The 9,849-nt window shown below is 39.7% G+C and overlaps 1 long non-coding RNA gene across 1 annotated transcript; it reads right to left on the reverse strand.

Annotated features, from left to right (window-relative positions):
- Positions 1-3,807: 3,807 nt before the first annotated feature.
- Positions 3,808-9,247, reverse strand: LOC124144854. Its single transcript, XR_007219437.1, has 3 exons — positions 9,118-9,247; positions 4,954-5,125; positions 3,808-4,684 (listed from the first exon to the last, which is right to left on the reverse strand). It is a non-coding gene; the product is annotated as an uncharacterized LOC124144854 (long non-coding RNA).
- Positions 9,248-9,849: the final 602 nt, after the last annotated feature.

The raw sequence follows: 9,849 nt of genomic DNA on the forward strand, positions 1-9,849 counted from the left end.
TCAACGTCATGGACTGGCCGTCAAGGTCTCCCGACCTCAATCCCATCAAGTCTGCGCACTCTCCAGAACCAACCACAGATTTTGCAAGATCTTGGCACCATTTTGCAGCAACAATGGCGTCGTTTTCCCAATCATGTGTTCACAAGCATCACAAGGTCCATGCGGAGGCGTTGTGTGGCAGTTGTCAACGCACATGGTGGCCATACACGCTACTGAACTTGTGTGCCATCAGATTCCCGTGCTTGGGACTTATGATTTAAACTGTTGATGTTATTACCGAATATCGTAGCTGCTTGGAACAAATTATGGTTACCACCGTTAATTAAAATCCTTCTTTGGACATTAATGATAAAAAATTACCTTCTCTGATACATTTGTCCGTTGTATATCATATATGGGATTACTTTTAAAAATGTGAAGTTTTTAATTTGACTCAGTATATATTGTTTATTCTAAATACAGGATATTTTCCGTCCACAACGCAAAATCATGATGATACCGTCTTTATCATTATATAATAACAATATTCTTATTTAAAAAAAAGTGGTACCAAAACATCGTAAGTCTTCCTGCTATGTTCGAATTAATAAAGTACGTCACAGGGCCAGTGATTTGTCAGTTGGAAAGTGCTATCAGGAAATATAGTTGCTTTTAAGACAAGAATGACATCTTAATTGAACTGTGATCTATTATCCCAGTAATGTGTCCCGATGGTCAGTTCTGATTCGATCGCCGATGGATAACGGTGACGTCATGGTTTGTTTGTAAACACTGACGTGAATACAACCAATCTCATTAGGACCAGATGTTAGTTCTCGCTTCCGCTAAACAGAGATATGAGGACATCCCATTACGGGTCACGTCAGACCGACCTTGCGCGAACTTTGACCGACCGATAGAAGGACTGACAAGAAGACGACATTACCGAATCAGAGGACAGCAATCACTTGCTTTACGACCCTAATTTCAAATTGGCCACTTCGCTTCGAAACATATTTTGACAAATTCTCGATTACAAATTTGAAACCTGAACAAAAGAACATTCTGGAATGGCTAATACATGGTCTAGATTGTATGGATTCAGTCGTTAAAACCGTAACTATCGTTCGGAATACCCCGTGTAAAAGTTTTCGAGGTTGCAATATCAGAATTCACATTCTGAATGTCATTTTCATGATCTGGTAAGCGACGCTCTGATTGGTCAGATGAAAGGTCGTTCTGACGTGACCCCTAATGGGATGTCCTCAGATCTTTGTTTGGCGGTAGCGAGAACTGAGGTCTGATTTTAATGAGATTGGAATACAACCTGTCCATTTGCACATTTTTCCGCTGGATTTATCCTGCAAAGAAAGCTACCCATTATATGATAAAGATATATTTTATTCGAAGTACGGATTATTCAACATAAATTTGATGTTACCCGAGACATTCACATAGAGTCTTACGGTATATGTGTTACTCTGGAAGAGATTCCAAGGAATAACATTATCCTTGTTCTGAGTGTTATATTTTTATTCTTATTCAAGATGATATTGTATCTTCATCCAAACAACCCTGGGATAACAGAGATATCCAGTTTTGGAAAATACAAAGCCTATGAAATTACGCAAACGTGTTTGTAGTTTTTGAAAGTATAAAATTTGCTATACCTAATGTTTTGTTTGTTGGTTGGTTGGTTAAGCCGCACTCAGCAATATTCCAGCTGTATGACGGCGGTCTGTAAATAATCGCGTCTGGACCAGACAACCCAGTGATTGATATCATGAACATCGATCATTTGGGATAAGATGACATGCATTAACCATGTCAGCGAGACTCACCACCTGATCACGTTAGTCGCTTCTTGTAATGTTAGAGAAGACACAATAGAACTACTTCTAATAAAAAGTGTAACGTTTAAAATATTAAATATTTAATATGCTATACAGACGGCATAGAATTACAATTGAAAATATACTACTAAGGATCACCATATTTTTTCATATTGCTATAGTTAATCTGTCATGCATAACGTCAGGAACAGCACACCGGAAGATGGTCTTAACCAAGCTTTCTACAACAACCTAGGCAAGGTGTGGTACTAATAGGAAAGAAAAGTACTCCCAAATATATTAGCTACATGTTAGGGGCATTCGGGTAGCCTATTGGTTAAAGCGTTCGCTCGTCACGCCGAAGACCTGGGTTCGATTCCCGACATGGGTACAATGTGCGAAACCAAATGAAAGACAAATGAAATGAGAATTGTGTCGTCACAATGTGTGACCTGAGCATGATTTTACGCCGCTTTTAGCAATATTGCAGCCATATCACGGCGGGGACACAGAAATAGGCCTCACACATTGTACCCATGTGGGGTATCGGCGTGACGAGCGAACGCTTTAACGACTAGCCCACCGCCCTTTTGATGATATGATATTAGGTCAGATAAATGTATCGAATCAGATAATTTATTCTGGAAGACGAGTGTGTAGATACCGTAGGCATAGTTGTAGTTTCTTATGTGGTCGGTGTGGGAAATGAAGTAGACGTTGTTTCTGACCACAACCCTGCTTGGCGTTACACCAGGTGAGATTTTGTATAGATAGATAGATAGCTAGATAGATAGATAGATAGATAGTGTTTGGACGAGTCCAAATTTACTACCCAGGTACCTGCCCCCTATTACCCGCCCCTATCCGGGTACAAGCAATAGGTCAGAGCTATATGACGGCGGTCTGCAAATAATGGATTCTTGACCAGAGAATCCAGTTATTCATGTCATCAATTGGGATACAATGACATGCATCAACCAAGTCAGCGAGCCTGACCACCCGATCCCGTTAGTCGCCTCTTACGACAAGCATGGACGCCTTTTACGACAAGCATAGACGCCTTTAATGGCAAGCATAGACGCCTCTTACGACAAGCATAGACGCCTTTTACGACAAGCATAGACGCCTTTTACGACAAGCATAGACGCCTCTTACGACAAGCATAGACGCCTTTTACGACAAGTATGGGTTGCTGAGTCCCTATTATAACCCGGATCTTCACGGGTCGTAGTAAACGGGGTGTTATCTTAGCTGGGGAACAGTTTGATAATGCTGGCACTTCTACACTATTTCCTGTGGGATAGGTTGTCTTGTATGTCCTGTGCCCTTGGTAACCATTAACCACAATCTGTCGCTAGGTAACAGGCTAGGTTCTATTGCAGTTCCTCCAAGGCGGCAGTTCTGGTTTTCTCCGAAGCATTGGCGGAGGAGATGGCGTTGCTAGGTTACAGCTGGATACAGGTGACAGTCGTCTGCCCGGCCTTTGTTAGCACAGGATTGTGCCGCAACCCCAAAGACAGGTGGGTCGATCTTCTCTGCGAGAGTTGCTAGAGCTACTGGATCTACAGCATTTAAATAATTAGAGGCCAACTGACCTGAGCCCAGTTAGATAATTACTCTAACTTACGAGTGAGTGAGTTTGGTTAAACGCCACTTTGAACATTATTTTAGTCGTATCACAGCGTGTTCCGAACTGTCTGAGTGGGGTATTCATGTTTAACTGGGGCATGGTATCTCCGTGGGTTAGCACTATAAAATCGAAATTAGCACGTCGCTATATAAGTGCAATGATCTTGAACGCGACGTTAAACCTCAATTCACCCCACCTCAGTTATGTGTGTGAAGAAAGACCAAAGTCATGCAAGAGGTCATGATTCAGATTGAGTAATCAATAACAATTTCCAAAGCATCACCCATTTAAGTTTATGCTCAAGGCCTAACATCACACAATAGCAAAATCTGCGGTTTCAAAGTTATAGAAGCTGTACAGATTGTAGGATATCATAGTGCAGTTCGAAGAATGGGGTCTCCATCTGAGAATCACGATCAGATGTTTCTGACGTGCCTAAGGACTGCAACTCTGCACAGCGAATTTCGGCGCCTTTGTCGACTGGGACACCCGTGTGTCCCTCCCCCCTCCCCCAGCTTAATGCTGATGGTTGTAGGATATCCTCGAAACTACAGACCAACTGACATGATACTTAAAATAAATACACAGCCCACATACATATATAATATCGGTGCATTTCATATTTCATCTTTATTTCCTCAATGATATTCAATTTTGATGAACATATAAGTTAACCCACAATCACAGATACAAATAAATTAGAGGCTTTGTATCTCCTTACAACATAAATTCAAAGGGTTTTAGCTGCTGTCATTTGGGCCTTGGTGTTGAAATCATGGATCAAGTACCATCCAGCCGTGAAGATCCGGGTTAGAATTTGGTTCAGCAACAAATGCTTGTCGTGAGAAGCGACTTACGGGATCGGGTGGTTATGAAGCTGGAATAACGCTGTGTGTCCATTTCGTGAAGATCCGGGGTGGAATAGATCTTCATGAACCCACGCTTGCCATAATAGGCGACTACGCTTGTCGTAAGAGGCGAATAACGAGATCGGGTGGTCAGGCTTGCTGACTTGGTTGATAAATGTCATCGTATCCCAATTGCGTGGATCGATGCTCATCATGTGAATCACTGGATTGCCTGGTCGATTATTTACAGAGCGCCAGCGTTAAACAAGAAACAAACAAACATTCCTGGTCATTGAGAGATTATTGTTATAACACGCTTGGGAGGAGATATCTGCAGGTTAGTCAGACGTCTACGATAGACGAGCTTCTCCTGGACGTCAAAAGACACCACGTCACTGAAACAATATAGGCATGTTTTTTACACAGAACAAAAAAAGTTAATATTTTGGGGATAATATTATAAAATTGTGTGCTCACTCTTCACTACAAAATATATCCCCAAACTATTCATGATCCCAAGTTTTTTGTTCAGTACCAAATGCTTGTATAGTCAGACACAAGTAACGACCAATAAATTAACTGCTGCTACAGAGGCATCGAATGTATTTAACATTGAGCTATAATAGTGATTATAATGATTTACGATTTGTGAATGCATACTCACTTTTTGTAGGGCCAGATCAGATGAATTGTGTTCATTGAAAACAATAGCTTTGTAATTGGCCCCTTGAAACTGAGAACTGTGAGGACAGTTGACCCGGTTGGGGGTGTCGATGCATGTATGTATCTGATCAGTCTCAGCCTCCTGTCATCTGTCAGAACGTATATCACGTGACCTGAAACCAGTAAGATTTGCCCTCCAAAACACTATTTAAAATATCTTTAATGTAACACTTAACAACACTCGATCGCTAACATCCCTACCTGTTAATACAACTAAATTACTACTACATTCAACAATACTATGAAGTGCGGGTGAGTGAGAGGTTTAACGCCGCTTTTAACAGTATTCCAGTCATATCACGGCGTGTCAGCTTAATGTGGGAGGGAAGCCCGAAGTGATGCAGGTCTCGCACATTTATGAAACCCACGAGCACGGGTATGGTGCTGACAAACCTAGAAATTTAATCGAGGCGCGCCGAGATTTATGGAAGCGTAGTAGTGCTACAGTCTAATAAAAAAAATTCTACGTAGATGATTTTTTAAATAAAGGTGATTACTTAATTACTGTTAATTTAATTAAATGTTTGGGAGCATGTTGGTTGTATATTTTGGCCTTTTTCCGTACTTTTAAAACATACTGAGATCATTTCAACTTGTCAAACTATCAGCGTTAAAATAAAAACACAAACTGTCAATAAAGCCATGTCAAGATAGAAAGTCAAACAAATCGGTCATTATTCATTAAGCCAGTGGTTATACATAATTAACCCTGAACTCGTGACGATTACTCGAGAAAATATTCTTACCTGGATAAAAGTATCTTCTACGTAGATGTGATGAAAGTATCATCTTCGTAGATGTAAGTATCCTCTACGTAGATGTAAGTATCATCTATGTAGATGTAAGTATCATCTATGCAGATGTAAGTATCCTCTACGTAGATGTAAGTATCATCTATGTAGATGTAAGTATCCTCTATGTAGATGTAAGTATCATCTATGTAGATGTAAGTATCATCTATGCAGATGTAAGTATCCTCTACGTAGATGTAAGTATCCTCTACGTAGATGTAAGTATCATCTATGTAGATGTAAGTATCCTCTACGTAGATGTAAGTATCATCTATGTAGATGTAAGTATCATCTATGTAGATGTAAGTATCCTCTACGTAGTGCAGGTATCCTCTACGTAGATGTAAGTATCCTCTACGTAGATGTAAGTATCCTCTACGTAGATGTAAGTATCATCTATGTAGATGTAAGTATCATCTATGTAGATGTAAGTATCCTCTACGTAGATGTATCATATATGCAGATGTAAGTATCATCTATGTAGATGTAAGTATCATCTATGTAGATGTAGGTATCCTCTACGTAGATGTAAGTATCCTCTACGTAGATGTAAGTATCCTCTACGTAGATGTAAGTATCCTCTATGTAGATGTAAGTATCCTCTATGTAGATGTAAGTATCATGTATGTAGATGTAAGTATCCTCTACGTAGATGTAAGTATCATATATGTAGAAGTAAGTATCATCTATGTAGATGTAAGTATCCTCTATGTAGATGTAAGTATCCTCTACGTTGATGTTAGTATCATCTATGTAGATGTAAGTATCCTCTACATAGATGTAAGTATCCTCTACGTAGATGTAAGTATCCTCTACGTAGATGTAAATATCATCTATGTAGATGTAAGTATCCTCTACGTAGATGTAAGTATCCTCTACGTAGATGTAAGTATCCTCTACGTAGATGTAAGTATCCTCTACGTAGATGTAAGTATCATCTAAGTAGATGTAAGTATCCTCTACGTAGATGTAAGTATCATCTATGTAGATGTAAGTATCCTCTACGTAGTGCAGGTATCCTCTACGTAGATGTAAGTATCCTCTACGTAGATGTAAGTATCCTCTACGTAGATGTAAGTATCATCTATGTAGATGTAAGTATCATCTATGTAGATGTAAGTATCCTCTACGTAGATGTATCATATATGCAGATGTAAGTATCATCTATGTAGATGTAAGTATCATCTATGTAGATGTAAGTATCCTCTACGTAGATGTATCATATATGCAGATGTAAGTATCATCTATGTAGATGTAAGTATCATCTATGTAGATGTAGGTATCCTCTACGTAGATGTTAGTATCCTCTACGTAGATGTAAGTATCCTCTATGTAGATGTAAGTATCCTCTATGTAGATGTAAGTATCATGTATGTAGATGTAAGTATCCTCTACGTAGATGTAAGTATCATATATGTAGAAGTAAGTATCATCTATGTAGATGTAAGTATCCTCTATGTAGATGTAAGTATCCTCTACGTTGATGTTAGTATCATCTATGTAGATGTAAGTATCCTCTACATAGATGTAAGTATCCTCTACGTAGATGTAAGTATCCTCTACGTAGATGTAAATATCATCTATGTAGATGTAAGTATCCTCTACGTAGATGTAAGTATCCTCTACGTAGATGTAAGTATCCTCTACGTAGATGTAAGTATCATCTAAGTAGATGTAAGTATCCTCTACGTAGATGTAAGTATCATCTACGTAGATGTAAGTATCCTCTACGTAGATGTAAGTATCATCTACGTAGATGTACGTATCATCTTCGTAGATGTAAGTATCATCTACGTAGATGTAAGTATCATCTACGTAGATGTAAGTATCATCTTCGTAGATGTAAGTATCCTCTACGTAGATGATACTGTGGCACTAATACGCTTCCATAGGGGTTCGAATCCACGATCATAATTTGCTGGTGTGCTCAATTACGACACAACTCTGCACAGATATTTGAGGCGCCTTAGACGACTTGGTCACCCGTGCCTCATTTTGAAGAATCACTTTTAATGCACATGTGTATCCTAACAATATCTACAACAGATGCCATGTGTACATGGTAGTAAACAAAGCATTTCAACGAAACTACGTCAGTTGCTTTCTTGGTTGTTGTCGTGATTTTTGTTAAGTAGAAAAATAAAAGACTTAGTATTATGTGAAACAGTTAACACGGAGCTCGTGTTTTGTGTTCTCGACAGCGGATATGTGCGTTTGTCCAAGAGACCACGCATCATTTAGTTTCCGTCCTTGATTGTTTTGTTCCTCTATCAGCGATATAGATAATTATCATATAACAGGTAGGTTTCTCTGTGGGATAAAGCCAACGGATAAAAATGATATCCACTGAGGTCATATGCGGATAGAGATGTAAATATCAAAGCTCAAGTAGGGACTACTTTCAGTGTTTACAAACAAACATGGCGTCGCCCTTGTCATTCGGCGATCGAGTCAGAATTAACCATCGGGAATCTGGATAAACTAAAGGGACAATTGCTATCATTATCAAAAGAACAGTCTAATATACTGAAAATCAGTGTCTAAATGTGATGTAGCTAAGACATTTTATATCTTTTGGCAACTTTGAAGATATAAATTTCGAAACACTTTTGCGAGGGCACTAGGCCTAGCTAAGCAGGATCAGTGGGCATATATGTGCTTGTCGACCTCTGCGGCTTGAAACATTTTCCACAAATTAAAATAGTTGGATTTGGCCGAAATATGTTTGAATTGTTACCTTGTTTCGTTTTGGCGCTGTGTGTACATCTGACTGCACTTAACGTTATGACAGGACAGACCGACTGTCAACAACGTCTGAACGTGGCCGTGACGTCTCATAGACTAGGGTTAGAGTAGCTTCCCTTTGACAAAGGGCAGTTACTCTAGCGGACAGACAGATGGATTGCCGCGAAAGGCAAGTAAAAACAATTGTTGTTTTGCGTGTATGTTGCTTCGCCACTGTATAAGAAACAGATTTTAGTCGGAGCTATATTGGCTACTGTCACTGTCCGACTCACACATCTCTTACCCTGTGACGTAATAAATATTAATCCAGGAAAAACTCGGTAATGTTTGTGAGAGAGGGAAAGCGATTTTCAAGCACAGAATTAAAGAATGACATTATATGATAAAGAGGTTATCATGCTTGTGTGTTTGGGGATGGTATATATCCTGTATAAGGAATAAACACTATGTATTTAGCTCGCCAAGGCTCGCTAAATACAATGTTTATTCCTTATACAGGATATTCACCATCCCCAAACACACTCGCGTGATAACCCCTATTTCCCTGGGGTATGGCGCTAGGAACACACCAATTGAATCTATGGTGAAGGTGAAATGGTTACAGTTGATATTTAAGGGAGCCATAAGTTTAAATGTATGTCTGTACGTCTGAGCTCGACCTATGCGTCGTTTATTTTCCACGCTCCAGAAGATCATGCTGAAAAGAAAAATCAGTCAATGAGTTATTTGATGACAGTTGTTTTGTTTTTGTTTTTTGTTTAAAGCCACATTCAGCAATATTACAGCTATATGACGGCTGTCTGTAAATAATCGAGTCTGGAGAGGACACTCCAGTGATTAACATCATGAGTATCGATCAACATAATTGGGATACGATGACATGCATCAACCAAGTCAGCGAGTCTGACAACCCGATCCCGTTAGTCGCCTCTTACGACAAGCATAGTCGCCTCCTACGGAAAGTATGGGTTGCTGAAGACATATTCTCTACCCGGATCTTCACGGATCTATATTTGATGTCAATGATATTTACTCTCAATCGCATCTGATGATGATCCATTCCCTACAGAGGAGTGAGTGAATATGGTTTTAGGCCGCTTAAGCAATATTCCAGCACTATCACGGCGGGGGACACCATAAATGGACTTCACACATTGTACCCATGGGGGAAATCGAACCCGGGTGTTCTGCGTGACGAGCGAACGCTTTATCTTCTAGGCTACTCCACCGTCCCCTGCAGAAGAAGCGGCTTTGACGTAATAATAATAGCGACATGGTTGGGATACAGTGATACACAGTGC

Source organism: Haliotis rufescens, unplaced genomic scaffold (assembly GCF_023055435.1).
Source record: "Haliotis rufescens isolate VD_foot unplaced genomic scaffold, xgHalRufe1.0.p SCAF_8, whole genome shotgun sequence".
Lineage (NCBI taxonomy): Eukaryota > Metazoa > Mollusca > Gastropoda > Lepetellida > Haliotidae > Haliotis > Haliotis rufescens.